Source organism: Rhinatrema bivittatum, chromosome 2 (assembly GCF_901001135.1).
Source record: "Rhinatrema bivittatum chromosome 2, aRhiBiv1.1, whole genome shotgun sequence".
Taxonomy (NCBI): Eukaryota; Metazoa; Chordata; class Amphibia; order Gymnophiona; family Rhinatrematidae; genus Rhinatrema; species Rhinatrema bivittatum.
The window spans coordinates 276,771,977-276,794,232 of record NC_042616.1 but is presented as its reverse complement, the minus strand read 5'-3'; the positions used below and the strand labels follow the sequence as shown (position 1 = coordinate 276,794,232).

The 22,256-nt window shown below is 45.4% G+C and overlaps 1 protein-coding gene across 4 annotated transcripts in view; it reads left to right on the top strand.

The window, feature by feature from the left end:
• Positions 1-22,256, top strand: part of GLI3 (GLI family zinc finger 3) — a 687,322-nt gene that overhangs the window by 614,045 nt on the left and 51,021 nt on the right. The window lies entirely within an intron of this gene.

The window sequence follows — 22,256 nt, the reverse complement described above, 5'->3', positions numbered from 1 at the left end:
AACGTGGTCACTCCTTGGAGAGAGTTAGTTGCTGCTATCCTGCGTTTCTTGATCCTGGTTTGTCTCACGATTCTGCCTGCCTGCTGCCTGTCTTGATCCTGGTTTGTCTCACGATTCTGCCTGCCTGCTGCCTGTCTTGATCCTGGTTTGTCTCACGTTTCTGCCTGCCTGCTGCCTGCCTTGATCCTGGTTTTGTTTCACGTCTCTGCCTGTTCGCTGCCTGCCTCGACTCTGGATCGCTTCTTGGATCCACTACTTGCTGCATACCCAGACTCCGGTACACCTCCTCGTTCCTGTCTTCAGCTACCAGTCCAGACTTCTGTCCGCCCTCGGTTTCCCTTCACGCCTGTGACTCTCCTAAGTCCCAGCGGTCCGGGTCCCTACGGGCTCCTCCTGGGGGGACCTCGGACTTCCAGGGCGAAGCCACCTAAGTCCTAGCGACCCGGGCCCTAACAGCTCCTCTGGTGGGGTCACGGGTTTCCAGGTGAAGATCCATCCCGCACTGTGTGTGTCTGCCTTCCGACCGTCCCATATTGCCGGTCGGCCCAAGGATCCACACCCGGAGCACAACATCACCTTGCACTTATCCACATTAAATTTCATCTGCCATTTGGATGTATCACAATCCGCTTGTGATTTAACTATTCTGAATAATTTTGAATCATCCACAAATTTGATAACCTCACTCATCGTATTCCTTTCCAGATCATTTATAAATATATTCAAAAGCACCGGTCCAAGTACAGATCTCTGAGGCACTCCACTGTTTACCCTTTTCCACTGGGAAAATTGACCATATAACCCTACTCTTGGTTTCCTGTCTTTTAACCAGTTTGTAATCCATGAAAGGACATCGCCTCCTATCCCATGACTTTTTAGTTTTCTTAGAAGTCTCTCATGAGGGACTTTGCCAAATGCCTTCTTAAAATCCAAATACACAACATCTACCCGTTCACCTTTATCAACATGTTTATTAACCCCTTCAAAAAAATGAAGCAGTTTTGTTAGGCAGGACTTCCCTTGGGTAAATCCATGTTGACTGTGTTCCATTAAACCATGTCTTTCTATATGTGCTATGATTTTGATCTTTAGAATAGTTTCCACTATTTTCCCAGCACTAAAGTCAGGCTCACTACTTGCCAAAACCATTGAATCAGTGTTATATCAACTGATGAACCATATTACTGATAACTCACTGTTGGATTCACAACAACATGAGTTTCAAAAAGGTCATAGGAAGGAAACTTTACTACTATCATTACTGAATACAATAATTTGAGGGCTCAACGCCAGTATAGATTACATTCTTTTGCTACTTAATGTAATGGCCACTTTTGATACAGTTGACCATCAGATTTTCTTGCACGATTACAATCTACTGGCATCTCTGGTGTAGTCCACGATTGGTTTTGCTCATACTTATCAAAAAGAACTCAACTAGTGAGAATTAGTTCATAATGCTCAATCTATATCCATTGTCCCACAGGGTTCTGCATTGTCTACCATCTTGTTCAATATTTATCTTGCTCCCCTTTGTCAACTACGCAAGTGTCTTGGTGTAAACTTCTGTATCTATGCCGATGAAATCCAATTTTTTTGTCTCTTTTAAACCATCCTGGCCTGACATTTTAGCCTTTGTCATTTTATGTATTAATTCAGTAAAACGTTGGCTCTTCAGCTGAAACTAAATTTATCAAAGACTGAAGTAATTCTTCTATCTGGCCATAAAACAATACCTTCTGATTTCCCAACCTCCCTAAATTTTCAAGGTGAGACTATTCCAGTTACCCAAAAAGCTCGAAATCTAGGGGCAATCTTGGGCACAAACCTATCAATGCATTAGCAAATTTACACAATAGTTAAATCTTCCTTTTATAAGCTGCATCTATTAAAACATCTGAAGCCCTTACTTGAAGCACATGACTTTCGCACTATATATATTATATATATATATATATATATATATATATATATATAAAATATATTATATATGAAATATATAATCTAATAATATATATTATATATTATATAAAATTATATATAATATATTATATAAAATACATTATATATATATATTATATATATATATATATATAATATATATTATTAGACTTTGTCCTAATAAGACAAAGGTCCTCAAATGCTTGTATCCTTTATTCAGTTGTTAATTTCCCCCATTTGCCGTTGCAATTAGCCGTTCAGCGATCCGTTCAGTTCGCCCGTTTTTTTCCAGTTCTATGTAACCCCTGCTTTTGTTCTATGTAATGCCGTTGCAACATTGTTCTATGTAATGCCTTGGGCTCTTCTGTTGTTATATGTACACCGATTTGATATGTTTGCTTTCAACATGAAGGTCGGTATAAAAAAGTTCAAAATAAATAAATATATTACAATCTCTGATTTTGAAAAATCTGGATTATTGCTACCCTTTATACGTGGGTTTACTTTATACGTGGGTATTCCATCTGTCTTCTTCAACTTATCCAAAACACTGCAGCTAGAATTTTAACTGGATCAAAGACTGAGGGATCACATTTCACCAGTATTACACTCTTTACACTGGCTAACAGTCTCATTCAGAATTCAATATAAAATACTCATTTATTTAGTTTAATACATAAATAAACTTCCATTTGGTTAAATTCATCTCTTAATATTTATAAACAGACCGGACAACTTTGTTCCCAAAATATAAATATATTTGAAATTCCGACCTTTAAAAAAGCTAGATTAGATATCACCAATCTTGTGCTTTCTCAGTTGCTGGGTCCAAAATTTGGAATGAAATTCCAGATGGCTTAGGAGAAATCCAATAATTTAAAGGACTTTAAAAAGACTTTGAAGACTTATCTTTTTAAACAGGCATGTGAGTAGAAATATATTCTCCTTATTTGCCACCTTGTAAGGATTTGCTCTCCTGATTTGATTTGTATTGGTGGAACAAACCAAAAGCGGAACCAAAAATATCCACTTAGTGGACATATTTGTATAATAAATGAAACAAATGAGAAAAAAAACCCACTGAATCACAATAAATCTCAATAAATCCATGCTAATGAGGAAACAACTCCTCCAAAAATTGAAACTCATTTATAAAAAAATATGTGAAGATGGATAATGGTTGTTTCATATATACATTTTAGAGATACTCAATTGGGTTACTCAATGTGCTTGTGTAATCATTAACAAACCACCAACAACCTATAGATTTTAACAAATGCAGTACCCTAAAAAATGTGAATGAATTCTCAAAACCAAAATCTCTTAATGTGTTTTATTCAAAAATATTTTTCATCACCATTTTGCTGTTAAAAGTGATGTTGCTGTACATAAACGCCAGATGTCCAAAGAATTAATGTCTGAATACTTGAAAAAGTTCTCCATGTTATATCCACAAATACACTTAGCTTAAATAATACACTCACTTACTTGAAAAAGTTCTCCATGTTATGCCAATAGATATACTTAGCTTAAATGATGCATTCCCAATATGGCCAAGTTTCGGAACAAGTCCTTCTTCAGGGGATTCATCACCAAATGGAGCTCTTCTTAGTTGGTTCATATGGCATGCAACAGGAAGATAAATTCTCATCTAATTCAAACAGCGAACAGCTTCAAAATGGCTGGAAAGCATATTCTGATTGAGCCCCAGCATTGTGTTCTTTTTACCTAATAGTATTTATGAGGTTTTTTTTACTTTGCATATTCTCAGTTGCAGTTTTATATCTGTTTAATTTTAGTCAATGTTTTTTTTATTATTATTGTTACTTTGTTTCCTTTATTGTCTATTTATTATTTTTAGGATTATATATGCTTTATCTGTAAACTGCCTTGAACAATCCATGGATAAAGTGGTATAGAAATGTTTTTAAATTTAAAAAAACACTGTCTCATGAGTCAACATATCTTTCTCACCTAGAGATCTCACCTGTGGAATACCACAAGGTTCGATGCTTTTGCCTATCCTTTTTAATATGTATATTCATCCAATCTGTAACCTCATCCAGTCCTTCAATATTGAATGCCACCTTTTTGCCATTGACATCCAACTTTGCAATAAAATAGGATTATATTAATCCTCATCCATTATAAATCTCAATGACTATCTTACAGCAGTAGCCCAATGGCTCACTGAACTCAACCTCAAACTAAACGCCTCAAAATTCACTAAACTAAACTTTTGCATTATATTACAAACTAAACTAACCTAACTATACTAAGCCCTTACAATTCACTACCTATGTTTCTGCGCCCGCTCTGTAGAACATCTCTGGCTAAAATCTCATGACCATGCAGACTTCATACACTTCAAATTCATGCTGACCACTTTCCAGTATGCTATTGCACTTTCCAAACAAGACTATGTCCATCTGACAAACTCTTACATCCAACCCTCGCCGTCTCTTTGCCACTCTCAATTCCATCCTTAAACTTCCTTCACCTCCCTCCTTCCCTTCTGTCTCTGCCCAGACTACGGCTGACTACTCCCATGACAAGATTCACAAAATTAGTCTTGAGTTCTCAACTATTTCACCTTTACCTGCCTTTCCCCCACTTCTTTCCTCTACCTTTTCCCTAGCCTCCGCCACTCTTTCCTCCTTTCCTGAAGTCCCAGTGGAGGCAACTGCTTGTCTTCACTCTTCCTCCAATTCACTACTTGTTCCTCTGACCCTGTCCCCACCCGATTCCTCAACTCCATCTCCATTGCAGTCATCCCTTCTATCTGTCACATCCTCATTCTATCACTTTCCACTGCCACTGTTCCTGCTGCCTTCAAAATGCTATAATCATACCACGCCTTAAAAAACCCTGACAGGATCCTACCTGTCCTATCAACTATTGTCGCATATCCCTTCTCCCTTTTGCCTCCAAACTACTTGAATGTGCTGTTTACCACCTGTCTTGACTTTCTTATATCTCAAGCCGTTCTTGATCAATTCCAGTCTGGTTTTCGCCCTCTATATTCAACTGAAACAGCCCTTGCCAAAGTTTCCAATTACCTATTTATGGCTAAAGCCAAAGGTCTTTATTCTATCCTTATCCTCCTTGACCTGTCTGCTGCTTTTGAGACTGTTAATCAACACCTATTCCTTGATAGTATGTCCTCGCTTGGATTTTGGGACTCTGTCCTGTCTTGGTTCTCTTCTTACCTCTCCCATCGCACTTTTAGCATTTCCTTTCGTGGTACCTCCTCTACTGCCATTCCACTATCAATTGGTGTGGCTCAGGGCTCCATCCTGGGCCCTCTTCTCTTCTCATTATATACTAATTCCCTTGGTGCTCTGATTTCCTCTCATGGCTTTTAATACCATTTTTATGCTTATTAATTCCAGATCTACCTATGTACATCAGAAATTTCACCATAATTCCAATCTCAGATCTCAGCGTGCTTGTCTGACATTGCTGCCTGGATGTCCCGCCACCACTTTAAACTCAACATGGCCAAGACAGAGCTCCTTATCTTTCCCCCCAAGCCCACCTCCCCTTTTCCTCCTTTCTCTGTTTCTGTGGATAATACGGTCGTCATCCCTGTCCCATCAGCTCATAACCTTAGAATCCTCTTCACCTCCTCTCTGTCCTTCTCGACGCATATCCAAAACACTGCTAGATCATGTTGTTTCTTTCTTTATAACATTGCCAAAATCCATCCTTTCCTTTCTGAACACACTACCAGAAACCTTATCTACTCTCTCATCTCCTCGTGCTTAGACTGTTGCAACTTGCTCCTCAAAGGACTCCCGGCAAGCCATCTCTCTCCACTACAATCTGTCCTAAATTCAGCTGCATGACTTATCTTTTACCAAAGTCGCTATGCTCACATAAACGCCTCTTCTGAATTCACTGCATTGGCTCCCTATCCACTCCCGCATACAGTCAAGCTCTTCTTTCTCACCTACAAATGACTTCACTGTGCAGCACCTCACTACCTCTCCTCGCTTATCTCTCTCTACACCCCTCATCGTGCACTCCACTCGTCAGATAAATTACTCCTATCTGTGCCCTTCTCCACTACTGCCAATTCCAGACTCCATGCTTTCCACCTGGGTGTGCTGTGTGCTTTGGAATAGTCTTCCTGAACTGGTGTGTCATGCTCCCTATCTTGCCATGTTTAAATCCCATCTAAAAACCCACCTTTTGAAACAGCTTTTAAATCCTATGCCTGATTGTCTGCTTTTAGTCTTGACTAGCTTTCTTTTCTTTTAACCAAGTCTCTTGTCCTGTATGTTTGTCTTATTAGATTGTAAGCTCTATTGAGCAGGGACTGTCTTTTTGTATGTCTGTACAGTACTGTCGTGTAGTGCTATAGAAATGTCAAGTAGTAGTAGTAAATCAGAGTTTATGTGCCTAATCCAATATGGCCACCCCTTACAATCTCTTTTCTCTGTATCAGGAACTAGAGATGTGTATCGGGTGCCCGATTGTTTGCGCTTTTGGGTTTGTGTGGCCGCGGGAAAATATCGTTTTCCCACAGATCGGCATTTTTTTTTTTTAGTAAAAAATTGTTTTTCGGCTTAGTGCACACTAACAAAGTAACAAAAAAATAAAATAGATGTTTTTTGTTAGTGCCCGCTAACTCCCATTAGCATGCACTAAGCTGAAAAACGATTTTTCATGAAAAATCGGGGAAAATGTGATCGTTTTTCGATTTTACCGATATATAACGAATTAAGAAATATCGTACGATATTTTAATTCATTATAAAAACGATTCACATCCCTATCAGGAACTTCCTTACAGTTAGGGAGGATAACTTCAAAACTGCTCATGTCCGCCCTTTACCACATGAATATGGGCACACACAAAATTACAACTGTATTTTTTAACCAGCGCTGAAAGGTTATAAAATTAGAAGTACATATGCACGCACAAATGCTTGCGTATGTAAAACCACGAGCAGTGCAAGCTCAGACTTATGTGGTTAAATCACAGTTTATCCAGCTAATTAGTGGCACACAGCCAAATAAGTCCGAAAAGCGCTTCTTAGATGGACAAATAACACTTTTCATACTTCTCCGGCTATGTAGGCCTGCCATTACTTCAGATAAGTGCAGCTAGTTATCCAAATAAGTTCAAATTTGTCCATCTAAGTAGCAAGAAAGGTTCTATTTAGCCAAATAAGTTGTAAATTAGCCAGATAAATGCACACAACTCATATAACCAAGTATTTATACTTCCAATTTTACAAAGATACGCGTGTAGAATTTTTTGCATTAATTTGATGATTTTACCCCCCCCCCCTCGTAAGTCGGCTTTTACATGCATAAATCAGGATATTTTATAACGTTCACAGCAAGGAAATAACCAGTTATGCCATTTAGTCTACCAATTCCCCCAGCCTGTCTGCAGCTTGTGAAGATCCTCCGGGCTGTTCAGCCTGAAGTCCCTCCACTGCACTCAGATCCTCTACCCAGTCATTTTTGCACTTTAACAATGTTTATGATCACTTACACCAGATATATTACCAAGCAAAAGACGTACGTGCGTCACTTTGGTAGGTTTTAAAATAGCAACTTATTTTAAATGTTGGCCCTGCCCAAAATGCCCCTTTCTTACATACACAAAGTTACTCGCGGACCCCAATTTATGCATGTAAATTACAGTTTTGATAATAGCATTTATTCGCCTATGTGCTATTTTATGCGTGCAAGTGTTAAATTTTTACATGTGCAACATTTGAAAATTCACCTCTTAAGGTCTCAGCACCAAATCTGGGGATCCAACTCCACCAAAACCTTACAATGGAAACTCACATTTCAAAGGTAGTAAGGAGGTGTCCCCAATCTGCACCACATCCGCCAACTGCATAACTACTTTGACAAATGCAATCTTGCCACCGTAATACATAACATTAATCACCAGCCATGTTGACTCTTGTAATTCTCTATTTAATATCATCTTTCAGTGTGACCTAAATTTCCTCCAACTTCTACAGAGTAAAGCTGCTAGAGAATTAATAGGGGCCAAAGCAAATGACCACATAAGACTAATCTCAGTAAATAACTCCCAGCTGAATACAGGCTACAGTTCAAAACCTTTGGCCTAGACCTCATATGTGTGAACCAATTAGCTCCTGACTATATATCTCCTAGCTTCTTTTCTGTTGCACCCACACAAGATAACTTCAATCCTCCTAAATAGTCCTCCTATCTGCCCTTCCTCTGGCATCTGCCAGATCAACTTTTACAAGACTGCACATTCAGCAGCTATGCCTGCTCCAAAATTATAGAACAAATTATCGCATCTCTACACCTTGAAACAGGTTACCTTACCTTCAGGAAGAAAGTCAAGGCTTGACCTTTCAGCCAGGTGTTTCTGTAAACTCTATGACAGAGACTTCCCTTCTTCTACTAGAGTACCAGAACTCCCATTTACCAAGAAAATCCGTGATTTGCTCCTTTCCTACGTCTTCCTAGACGACCACTTATAATCTCCCTCAGACCCCTATTCACATATGTTTAAATGTCTTCCTTTGCATTCAGTGTTCCTGCATTAATTAAATAGTTTGGCTGCTGTGTTAACCTTTATTTTGTGTATTCAAGTGGACTAACAAATAAAAACAAAAAAAAAAAATAAGTATATGGTGATACCATAATGCATTTAACTAGCTCTCAGGAGCGAATACTCTCTTCCTCAGGTCAGAATTCAAATGAGCAAAAGATGATATTTTACCAGGAAATATAAAGTAGTGTGGCTGCCATAAGTGAACCATGAAAGGTATTCCAGTGATAGAGTGAATGGGAAGGGGTGAGGAGGGTTTGATGGATGATTAGAAAGTATAATTTTATGGCTCATAATGTGATAGGACTCAACAGAGTCCTTTTCTGTCATGTCCAAAGTGTCTGATAATTTTGATTTAAAAAAAATCTTGCATTTCAGAATTGTTTTAAATTTCCCTTTGGTTATCCTGATCATAAGGTCATTGATGCAGCTCCCCCACAGAGCTGTCGACCTGGTCTTTCCTGAGGTGTTTGATCTTGTGTCTGTGTGAATTGACTCTTGCCTTTAATGTTTGGCCTGTCTCACCAATGTAGTGTATATTATGAATTGCAGAAAATATGAAGAAGCATGCTATATTGGTGAGACAGGCCAAACATTAAAGGCAGACTCACAGATCAGGATAATCAAAGGAAAAATTAAAACAAACCAGGAAGACAAAAATTTCAAAATCAAAATGGAATTGACAAAAAAAGGATTCAACAGAGAAATTATATTGCTTGTCAATTTCCGAGCAACCATCAACCTCCTCACTTTTCCCCCCTTCACCCTATCACTGGGATGTCTTTTATAATTCACTTATGGCAACCACTCTACTTTATATTTCCTGCTTTTGTATTTTGCTCATTTACATGCTGACCTAAAGAAGAGGGTATTAGTTCAGAAAAGCTAGTCAAGAAATGTATTGAGTCCAATAAAAAGGTATTATCTTATTATATGTACATACATTGACTGCAAACTAGAAATTCAACTGTAATTGTAATTATAATTTTGAATGTAATCCATTCTACGCTATCTTAGGAAAATGCAGAATATCAAATGTTTATAAGTAAATAAAAATATAGAAATAAAGTGACCTAGGCATTGCTTCACAAAATTGATCGTGATGGTTCCTCCATTGACCCACATGTAAGCACAGTTTTTTGCTGCAGTTTTTTGTAAGGGTTCACCATTTATCCCCATCCTCCAAAGTAACCTCTTATATTTATCTATGCCCTATTAACCATACTAAAGATAAAAGCTTTTATAGATCCTAAAACACGCTTGATACAGTTGTTAGTTTAAATATGTTTTTATTAATTGCTTTGATGATGGCAGATAAAAGACCAGAAAGGACCATCTAGTCTGCCCAGCAGCGATTTTATGCACATCTACCCAAAGTAGATTTATTTATTTATTTATTTATTTATTTATTTTATTTGGGGTTTTTTATATACCGAAGTATAGCGTTTTGCCTTCACTCCGGTTTACAGGATAACAACGTAATACATACAAATATCTTATAACTAAATTCTCGCATAGATCCCCAACCCCCCCCCCCCCCCCCCCCCCCCACTGCCATTGGGGTCACCTTTAGGGTTGTAAGTGCTGCCTGGTGCAGGTTACCCCATGCCTTCCAGGAAGCTCAGTGCAACCAAATCACTGCTAGCTTGGGCTGCAACTGTCACTCAGTGAAGTTTGCCTAGTGCTTCATTACCATTCTCTTGCTAGGAGGGATCCTCTATTTATCCCATGCTTTTTTGAAGCCTGTCACTGTCTTTGTCATCACCACCTTCTCCAGAAAGGCAGACCAGGCATCTACAACCTGTCTATGAAAAGATACCTCCTGACATTACTCCCTTGGAGCTTCATATTGTGACCCCCTAATTCTACAGCTTTCTTTTCATTGAAAAAGCTTGGCTTCCTGGGCATTAATATCTTTGAAGGTAATATCTTTGAAGGTAAATGTCAATATCATAATCCACTGTCTCACTTCTCTTCTAGGTTATACATATTACATTTCTTTAGTTTCATCTCATTGAGCAGGGCTAGGCACTGGTCCTGGAGTGTCACAAACAGATCTGGTTTTCAGAACATCCACAATGAATATGCATGAGATATATTTTCATATAGTGAAGGCAGTGCATGTAAATATACTTCATGTACATTCATTATGGATATCCTAAAAATCAGACCTGTTTATGGCATTCAAGGATTGGCATTGCTTACCCTTGTCATATGGGTTTTAGTGCAGACCCCACATCATTTGGGTTGCTCTTCTCTGGACCATCTCTAGTCTCTCTATGTCCTTTCTGAGATACAGCCACAAAAAATTAACACAGTACTCCAGATGAGGCCTCACCAATGGCCTGTAAAGGGGTATTATTATATCTCTTTTTCTACTGGTTAGGCCTCTCCTTATGCATCCAAGCATCCTTCCAGCTCTGGCTGCCAACTTATATTATTTTGCTACTTTGAGATCATATGACATTACCACACTAAAGTTCTTCTCCTGATAAGAACACTTAAATTCTTTCTCCTAGGCCAAGCAGGATGGTACTCCTCACATGTGGGTGACATCATCAGATGGAGCCCGGCACAGAAAACTTTTGTCAAAGTTTCTAGAAACTTTGGCAGACTGAGCATGCTAAGTCTGCTGCTATCCGCACATTCACGCGAGGTACCCTTCAGTCTCTTCTTTTCCGCAGTGCAATAGCCTCGCGGTTTTAGTGCTCCAAACCCTTGAAAGCGTATTTGCTGTTTTTTCGGGGGGGGGGGGGTTTCTGCGTCAGGTCCCCCTTCATATTCGGTTCCACTGGAAGATACCTGTGGCTTTTGCCATTGTTATTCGCAGTCGATTCACGACTCCTGCCTTGGGTCTCCATCAGTCATCAACCACACACCTGCCTCTTTCTTGATGGCGTTGTCAGGTTTTCAACGGTGCCCCCAGTGCCCACGGACCATGATCCGCATGAGGTGCCAGGGGGCCTCGCACGACGTCGTGCGTGCCTGGATAAAATGGAGAAGATTTTTGACTTTCCAAAACCCTCCACTTCGGCTTCAGTGTCCTCCACGCCTAAGGACCATGGGGAACCATACCCATCTCTTCCCCTGGCGATCCCGCTCTCCAGTACCCCTAAGGGTCAAGGAGAGGGAGATTGATCCTCGGTGGTCTCTCCCCTCCCCCTAACCTCGGCGCTGTCATCATCCTCGGTGCCAGGGAAAGACTGGGCCGAGCGCTGAAAACCTAGGAAGCATTGACAGCAGTCACTGTCCCAACACGGTTCCAGTTCCAGAGCATCATCAGCGGCTGCCAAGCTGCCATCAAAGCGGCACAGGCCACCAGAGGCCCTCTCCTCCGGTGCACCCGGTAGCCTGAGGCATTCCCCACCGGCAATGGTGGTGGGAGCCATGCTTCCTCGTGATCCCTCTGAGGGTGTGCTAGCAATGCCTCATCCCCCTCCATCAGTCTTTACTACCCAGGACTTTCAGGAGAAGTTGGACTGCAGGGTGCAATCGATGTTGCTCAAAGTGCTTCTGAGCGTCAAGCTGCTGGTGCCACTGGCCCCCATATTGGTGTCTGAGCCTCTGCCTTTGCTGCCCCCGCCCCTGCTGAAGCACCTGGACATCCTTCTTGGCGCCCTACCAACATGCCCAAGAGGCCTCTGATGCCTCCTCAGCCACCGATGCCCTCCACAGCAGCGATCACGATTCCCGGGTCCTCCGAGGAGGATAAGGGCTCGGGGACCAGGCGCCCATGCCCACGGTTCCTTGGGCTGCCGCCGGTTCCCCCGCTGTACCACAGCCAATGCCCCCCTCAATGCCCAGGGGTCCATCGATGCCATTGGTGTCCCCATGGCTCTCGGTGCCTGTGAGGCCCAGACCTACGTGTCCCCACCCTCGGTGTCTGGACCCTAGCGAGGAAGAGTGTCCCTAAGACCCATGGGGCGATGACTCCTCGGACACGTCCTCCGAGTTTTCCGATGACCCCCTCTCGGAGCCTTCCCCTCCAGAGGAGTGGCGTTGATCTCCGCCCGAGGACCTGTCATTCACCAACTTTGTAAGGGCCACATCAGAGGCCATCCCCGTCCAGCTCCTGTCAGAGGAAGATACCTGTCACAAGATGCTGGAGGTCCTCCAGTTCATCGACGCTCCAAAAGAGATCATGGCGGTGCTGGTCCACGACATCTTTAAAGAGCTCCTCCTCTGTATGTGGGAACACCCGGTGTTGATTGCCCCAGTAAACAGGAAAGCTGATGCGACTTATCTGGTCCAACAGGCCGTGGGCGTTGAACGGCGGCACTTACCCCACCAGTCTGCGGTGGCCAAGTCTGCACTTAAAAAAGCCAGATGCTCCCGGACACACGCTTCTGCCCCTCCGGGGCGCGAACACAAGGAGCTCGACAGCATAGAGAGGAAAGTGTTCCAGGGGGCTATGCTGATGGCCTGTATTGCAGCCTACCACCTGTACATGACCCAATACAACCGCAACCTATGGAAGCAGGTCCAGAAGTTTGCGAAGGGCCTTCCCCAGCAACAGCAGGAGTCCCTTGCAGCCATTGCCTCGCTGGGACATGAGGCGGGTAGACATGAGGTCAGGTCTACCTATGACGTTTTTCAAACTGCAGCCTGCCTAGCTGCTGGAGGCATCAGCGCCAGACGGCTGGCTTGGCTCCAGGCCTCCGATCTCCAACCGGAGATTCAGGACAGGCTTGCAGACCTCCCCTATACAGGAGAGAACCTGTTTGGGGATAAAGTGAAAGAGGTCATGGCACAGCTGAAAGATCAGCATAATACTTTTCAACAAATCTCCGCCAGCCCCTCCGAAGGCCCTTCCTCCTCCAGGAAGTCCTCCAGGTCAGGCTCTTGCAAGCCCTTCTACCTGCCAAGGAAGTACTTCCCTCCAGCTGCCCGTACTCACCTGCCTTGGTCCAGCCCCAGAGGCCCAACCAGCCCCCCAGGAGGCCCCATCTGCCGCCTTTTGACTGGCGGCGAGTGGGCACGAGCCAAACACCGGTTCCCCTGGCGGTCGATTCCCCCCTGGCGGTCGATTCCCCCCTGGCGGTCGATCCCCCAGTCGACCCGTCGGCCTCCCGCGGCCGATGGGATTCTTCTTTCTTGGCCTGCGGGGGCTGGACGAAGAGGCTGCTGCAGCTACCATTTGTGCTGGGGGGGGGGAGGAAGTGAGAGAGAGAGAGAGAGAAGACAGCCAGCCTGTAAGTGAGAGAATATGTGTGTGATTGAGAGCATGTATGTAATTGAGAGTAGTGAACTGCTCTGACACCAAATGTGGCACGGTAAATGAGCGGTCAAGGCTTTCTTTGAGTGTTTTTATTTACAGTGCACATGAAACAGCATGACTGCTTATCTTCAGCAGTATTCACAAGTACCTTCAGCATTCACATACAAGATTCATTGTTATGACAGCAATGTGGCTGGAGCTGCCTTCTTCTGAAGACCTGGGCTTACTATCTCCATTTGGATCGAGCTCTTATTTCTCCTCTGATGGGCCCCACCCACAGAGCTTTCTACCTCTCTGACTTTTAAAGTAGACTAGACTACATGCCTGGTCCTGCACACGGTAAGGAGGGATTGTAGGGCCATTCCTTTACAATGACATCATAGTGGGGTTGGGACATGAGTTGGGTGGGGCATGGGAAGAGCTTCACCAGTTGACTTCTATGGGAGAGAGCGCAGCTTGGGCAGAAAATGGGTGTAGCATTGACATGTCTAAACCCAGAAGCAAATGCTGATTGGCTGATACCATCTGTCAAAAAGTTTGATGACCCAAATATGCATTCTACTACTTACATGCAAGCATAACAATTGCACAGAAGTTAACTCTCATATCAGGGGGACAATTTTGTAAAAGGCCATTCTGTGTGAAAAATATTTTTACTCACATTAGTCTCTTTGAAAATGGCCCTCTTTATGTGTTGCTAATGAATTAAAATTGGCGTGTTCATCTGCATTAATACAGAGGGGTAGATTTTTAAAAAGTGTGCCTTCGCGTACTTTTGTTGGCGCATCAGGCGCAAACAAAAGTACGCTGGATTTTAGTAGATACGCGCATAGCCGCTAAAATCCTGGATCGGCGCGTGCAAGGCTGCCGATTTCATGTAGCCAGCGCACGCCGAGCCACGCAGCCTACCTCCGTTCCCTCCGAGGCCGCTCCGAAATCGGAGCGGCCTCGGAGGGAATTCTCTTTCGCCCTCCCCTCACCTTCCCCTCCCTTCCCCTACCTAACCCACCCCCCCGGCCCTGTCTAAACCCCCCCCTACCTTTGTTGGGGGATTTACGCCTCCTGGAGGGAGAAGTAAATCCCCGCGCGCCAGCGGGCCGCTAGCGCGCCGAGACGCAACCCGGGGGCGGTTCCGGAGGGCGCGGCCACGCCCCCGGACCGCCCTGGGCCGAAACCACGCCCCCGGGCCCGCCCCCAAAATGCCACGCCGATCGGCCCCGCCCCCGACACGACCCCCTCGAAAAACCCCGGGACTTACGCGAGTCCCGGGGCTCTGTGCGCACCGGCAGGCCTATGGAAAATAGGCGCGCCGGCGTGCAAGGCCCTGCTCGCGTAAATCCGGGCGGATTTACGCGAGCAGGGCTTTTAAAATCCGCCCCATAATTTTTAATGTAGAAAGTGAATGCAACAAATTTTAATTTTTGAAAGAAATCTTAAAATCAAAAGTGTAATATCGCAAATGAAAGCAGAATCAGTGATCCCTAAACCATCATTTTGCCTCATTTGTGTCAAGATGTTGAAACTGCACAGATAGGGGGTAATTTTATAATTCCTCCTAAATTACACAACAGTACATTCATACAGGCCGATACAGTAAGGACGCGGTAGAAAGAATGCGGCAGTGCCGGGCGCACCCGTGTTTGCCGCACGCACAGTTCGGATGACATACCGCTCGATACAGTATTTAAATGGCATGCAAATGCAAGCCTCGACCAAAGCGCATCCAAGAAGTGTCCATGAAGCACAATCCATTTTACTGTATAGGCGCTATACAGCGCCTATACAGTATCCTGGGTGTGCTGGTACCTGTCATTTCAAATGTCATTTCAAATGACAGGTACCAGGAAGTGGATACAGGAAAAGGGCTGCCTGACCCCCTCACTCCCCGGGACAAGACCAAAGTGAATCGGGCAAACTTTCCCCCAGCCCCCACTCACCTGCCCTGGCCGCGTCCATGGGTGCCAATTTCCCGCGCTGACAGCTCCGGAGCAGCCCCAGTCCTCTCTCCCCTCCTCCCGGGGACAGCCAGCGGCGAGAGCGGCTTCAGCAGCCCGGGGCGGATCGGGCGCTCTCCATGGCTCCCAGGATTCCTATTCTCTAAAAGGTAATGAGCGCACGCCGTGACCTCGGACATCACACGCTGTGACCTGAGCACCCGGCTGGATGTCTGAGGTCACGGCGTGCGCTCATTACCTTTTAGAGAATAGGAATCCTGGGAGCCATGGAGAGCGCCCGATCCGCCCCGGGCTGCTGAATCCGCTCTCACCGCCGGCTGCCCCCGGGAGGAGTGTCCTCTTCCGTGCTGCCCCCTCTGCCCCTGCTGGGGCTCAAGCACGAGGCCGACCTGCAGTACCTCTCCTCGCCGATACACCCCGTCCACCCAGACGTCAAAATGAAGAGGCTTCCCTTCTACGATGTATACGACGAGTTGATCAAGCCCACCACGCTTGGTAAGCCCCGCGCCGGTGACCAGGTGGCTCCACGTCGCCCGGGAAGGCCAAGTCAGTCCTGGCTTTGCCCCCTTCCATTGCACGGAGGCGTACGCCCGCTTTTCTTTGTAATACATGCGGTGGGGCCTAACCTGTCCTAGGTAACCTGGAGTCACCCGGTAGCTCCATCTGTTTACCTGGCTGACTTGGAATAGCTGGTCCATGCGAACTACCCCCCCCCCCCCTTTCCCTCCACAAAAAAAAGGGCATCGGCTATGAAAGTTCACGATGCGCGCTCCAAGGACCGGGTTTTACTCTGCGTCCATTTCCTGTTGAGGGGGAGGGTGGTTCTCAACTGGATCATGGACGCGGCCAGGGCAGGTGAGCGGGGGCTGGGGGAAAGTTTGCCCGATTCACTTTGGTCTTGTCCTGGGGAGTGAGGGGGTCAGGCAGTGAAGCGGGGCTGATTGGGGCTGCTCCGGAGCTGTCAGCGTGGGAGACCAACACCCATGGACGCGGCCAGGGCAGGTGAGCGTGGGCTGGGGGAAAGTTTGTCCGTGAAATTTCATCTCGGCTTGCCTGATGCTCCACACTAACGCAGGGGTAAGGGTAGGCAGTAAATTAGCAGGTTAAACATGCGGCAAAACTGCAGGTTAAAAAAGCGATAATCGGGGCGCATGTTACTGTATGGGAGGGAATAGCTAATCCGATCGTTTACATCTCATATACATGCTGCGGGCGGAAAGGGTTACCCGTTGATTTAAAGAAGCGGTAAGGATGGGTTAAAAGGGATAGTGAATTGCAGGTTGAACTTATGCGGCCAAATTGCGGGTACAAAGCGGGTTAGAAACAGGGTAATCGGGACCGTGCTTTACTGTATCGGCCTGATAGGAGAAATTACTACTTACCTGATAATTTCCTTTCCTTTAGTGAAGGGTAGGTCAATCCCAATGAGTGAGTTATGCACTTCTGCCAGCAGATGGAGATAGAGCAAAAGCTGATGTCACAGCTATATAGACCCACCACAACATCAGCTTACCAGTATTCTTTGGAAAAGCCAAATTGTGGACAAACCTGATTAAATTTGAACATTATTAGCAACAGGCAGCCATTTGTGTTTCTCAACCAACCGCAACACTGAGCTCAGTTAAATGAAGAAACATATCTAGCAAAGAGCTAGAGAAGCCACTTACTAGTTATCAGTGAAGAGCAGGAATCACTCGCCTTAAGAAGGCTAATCACAAAATCCAAATCTGGCAGCTGAGGGCAGGTCTGGAACTGACTTATCCTTCACTAATGGAAAGGAAATTATCAGATAAGTAATAATTTCTCCTTCCTTAGTGTTTGTGTAGGACAATCCCAACAAATCAGATGTAGAAAAGCTAATCCTGAAAAGGGCAGGAGGCTGCCAGCGGCCCAGTCAAAACCGCTCGCGCAAAAGTAGCATCATCCCTAGCCCTAACATCTAAGTGGTAATGCTTGGAGAAGGTGTACAAAGATGATTATGTCACCGCTCGGCAAATTTCAGCAAATGACAACAAATGAAGCTCCATCCACGATACCACCTGAGCCCTCGTGGAATGCGGTCTAATCTGCTTTGGTAAGGCAACCACAGCAGCCCATAGGCTGTCATAATGATCTTCATAACCCCGTGGGCAATCGTTGCCCATGTCGCTGGTGCTCCCTGCTTATCTTATCCACTATGGAGCACAAACAGGCAATCAGACTTCCAAAAGTCTTAATCACCTTCAAGTAGCACAGTAAATAACACTTGACATCCAAGGAACACAAAAGGCAGTACCTAGCTTCATCTCTGTCCCTGTCCAAGGCAGGCAGAGAAATGGACTGATTCAAATGAAAGTCCAAAACCACTTAGGGCAAAAAAGAAGGCACAGTCCAAATCTGAACCGCACCCAGAGTCATACAGAAAAAATATGGCAGTAAAGAGCCTACAGCTAGGAGACCCGACGAGCCAAACAGATTGCTACCAGAAAGATTGTCTTTAAAGTAAGCAGCCTTAAGGACAGAGTATTCAATGGAAGAAAAGTCGGACTTGCCAAGAACTAAAGGGCTAAGTTAAGATCTCATAAAGGCATCAAAAGCTGCAATAGGGGGTGAAGATACTTAACTCCCTTGAGCAGTTGAATAACTCACTCAGTGCACCAAGCCTCCAAACTTTAATGTAAGCTAGAGAAGTAGAAAATTTCCTGGCCAAAGAAGAGTGGAAATTACAGAAAGCGAATAACTGCGCTTCACCAGCCGAGCCCTTTCAGTGGCTAAACCGTAACACAGAACCAACCCAGATCCTTGTGCAGCATGGGCCCCTGACATAACAGATCCATCTGAGATGGTAGCCAGAGGGGACTGCCCACCAGAAGTCTCTGGAGATCGGCATACCACTCTGTCCTGCCTTGTATCAAATTGACCCCTGAGATACTCCAGGGTCTGAGACAGCTGCAAATTGCTCTTGCCGAGATTCACCACCCATCCTAGTTCCTGTAGCAAGGAAACCACCCTGTGGGAAACGCAAAGACTCGCGCCTAGCCTTCCCATGCTTACAAGCACAACATATATAGGCGGCTCATCCCTCTGGTTGCCCAAACTTGATGCCCAGGACTGATGCCTAAACTGGGCGTACAAGATGTGTGTCCAGAAGGAAGAACACCCAATTTCACGTACTTACGAGAATGGGCGCACACCTGGACACGCAAGCACACACCGATGGTTTGCAGCAAAAAAATGTGCAAAAATACCCTGCTGCCTAAATGGAAGAAGCCTGGAAGCGGGGTCTAGCCATATAGCTACTCAACCCGCTGTGCCTGCACCCTCTTCTCATCTCACAGAAGTCCTCAGTGAAGTGAGTGGGACAGCCGGACGCTGAGGAAACAGACCCTTTTCCTACTTTCTTCCTTTTGCTGACTCTTGTGCATGATAAGGCAGTATGCATATTAAGCTTACCTGGAAATCAGATGGGCAGTTTTGTAAAAGGCCATTTCTGCGGGTGAAACATTGTTTTTAGCTGCAGAAATACCTTTGAAAATTACCCTCACAAATGAGTACATTTTAAAGGGGTTATGCACAGAAAATTAACATATGCATGGATAAGTAGCCTGCATTTGCATATATGCTTTTATAAAAATCAAAAGTACGTGTGTATTTTCAGTTTCACATGCATATTTACCTGCACAAAAAAAGGGGTTTTCTGGGGCAGGGCCAAGAGGTCCGCATGGATTTTGCTATTTTATAAGAGATTTAGGTGAATACATTAGGCAACATATTTGTGAAATTTTACACCTGGTAATTATCTAGCGCAATTGATATAAGACTTATCTGTTGTCTGGTATTTTTGAGTGGGAGGTCTGGGTAAACTTGGGGGAGTTCAGGATGAAGTACTAGGAGGGCCTCTATGAACTGGAGATGGACTGGTTGAACTGGCGGTGGTATTGGCAAACTGGTGATTCCAAGTAAGCATGCATATTTTAAAATATACCTGCCTACATGTAAAAATCAGTTATTTTTTTTGATTGTGCTAAATATACGCACATATGTTTGTAAAACAGGTGCATGCTTTCAGTGCATTGCAAATATTTATGGGTACTTTCAGAACTGAGATACACGTGGTATTTTATAAAATTGTGCAGCAACCCACTGGACAGTTTATAAAATACAAGGATAAATCTGCATCCACTTAAGAACACAAATCCAGCAACGCAAATAGGTTTGAAAATCTTTATGGGATAAATAGGCAGTGGGTATCTGACAACCTGAAAATTGTTACCCTAGAAGGACTAGGGGGCATTCCATGAAGTTAGCATGGGACACATTAAAGACTAATCGGAGAAAATTCTTTTTCACTCAACGCACAATTAAGCTCTGGAATTTGTTGCCAGAGGATGTGGTTAGTGCAGTTAGTGTAGCTGGGTTCAAAAAAGGTTTGGATAAGTTCTTGGATGAGAAGTCCATTAACTGTTTACTTAGGGGTAGATTTTCAAACAGGGCACCCTCGCGTACTTTTGTAGGCGCAAACAAAAGTACGCTGGATTTTAGTAGATACGCGCGGAGCCGCGCTTATCTGCTAAAATCCTGGATCGCGCGCGCAAGGCTACCGATTTTATGTAGCCGGCACGCGCCGAGCCGCGCAGCCTACCTCCGTTCCCTCCGAGGCCGCTCCGAAATCGGAGCGGACTCGGAGGGAATTCGCTAACGCCCTCCCCTCACCTTCCCCTCCCTTCCTCTACCTAACCCACCCCCCCCGGCCCTGTCTAAACCCCCCCCCCTACCTTTGTTGGGGGATTTACGCCTCCCAGAGGGAGAAGTAAATCCCCGCGCGCCAGCGGGCCGCTGGCGCACCTAGACGCAACCCGGGGGCAGTTCCGGAGGGCGTGGCCACGCCCCCGGACCGCCCCGGGCCGAAACCATGCCCCCGGGCCCGCCCTCGAAATGCCGCCGACACGCCCCGAAAACGCAGCGCCGATTGGCCCCGCCCCCGACATGCCTCCCTCGGAAAACCCCGGGACTTACGCGAGTCCCGGGGCTCTGCGAGCGCCAGCAGGCCTATGTAAAATAGGCGCACCGGCGCACAAGCCCTGCTTGCGTAAATCCGGGTGGATTTACGCAAGCAAGGCTCTTAAAATCCACCCCTTAGGGAATAGCCACTGCTATTAATTGCATCAGTAGCATGGGATCTTCTTGGTGTTTTACTCCTGGGGAATTCTGTGCAAAAAAATTTAAAATTCTGTGCACAAAAACTGAAAATTCTGCAAAATTCTGCAAACTTTATATTGGTCAAAATAACACAATTTACATGACAGCCTTTAAGTAATTACATTTTAAATTATTACAGAAAAAAGTTATTACTTAAAGTTGCAGAATTTTAAATATTTTGAGCAGAATTTCCCTATAAATTCACTGTAAGAGTGTCCCTTCCACATACACACACCCTCATACAGGCTCCCTCACTCTCTCGCACACACACAACCCCTCATACAGGGCTCTCTCTCTTGCATACACACCCACACAAGCTCCCTCTCTCTTTCACACATACATCCTCACACAGGCTACCTATGTCTCTCTCTCATGCAGCCCTTCACACAGGCACTGTCTCACACATACACAATCCCTTCACACAGGCTAGCACCCTCACATACACACAATCCCTTTTTCAAACACATGAGCTCCCAATCTCTGACACACATACACCCTCTTTCACAATCTCCTCATATAGGCACCCTCTCTCTGAAACCCACACTCAAGCATCTCCCCAGCCCTCCTCTCTTAGCTCCCATGCTCTCTCTCACACCCTCCTGCTCACTCTCACCCTCCCTACCCCCCCTCTTACCAACCATGCTCTCTGTCACCCTCCCCTCTCTCACACACACATTCTCTCTCACCGGCATCCCCCCATGCTCTCTCTCACACCCTCCTGCTCTCTCTCACCCTCCCCTCTCTGACACACATTCTCTCTCACTGGCATCCCCCCATGCTCTCTCTCACACCCTCCTGCTCTCTCTCACCCTCCCTTCCCTGACACACATTCTCTCTCACCGGCATCCCCCCATGCTCTCTCTCACACCCTCCTGCTCTCTCTCACCCTCCCCTCTCTGACACACATTCTCTCTCACCGGCATGCCGCGGGACGCAGTCCGTTCGCAGCGAAGATGAAGGCCCGGCTCTCTGTTCGTGGCACACGGAAAATGGAACGCCACCGTGTGCCGCGAACGGTGCGCCGGGCCTTCATCTTCGCCACGAACGGAGCGCGGCACACGGGGGCCTTCCCTTTTCGCTGCGAACAGCACGCGGGGCCCTCACCTTTGCCGCGAACGGAGCGCAAGCCGCGGGATGCGCTCCGTTTGCGGCATGCCGAGTTCTCCTCTGCTATTTTCTGCGCAGAATTTGGGAATTCTGCACAAATTCTGCGTTCCACAGTAACGCAGAATTCCCCCAGGAGTAGTGTTTGGGTACTTGCCAAGTTCTTGTGGCCTGGTTTGGCCCCTGTTGGAAACAGGATGCTGGGCTTGATGGACCCTTGGTCTGACCCAGCATGGCAATTTCTTATGTTCATTATTTCTTTCTTCTGCAAATTCTGTGCCTGCACAATAAATTTTCCATTG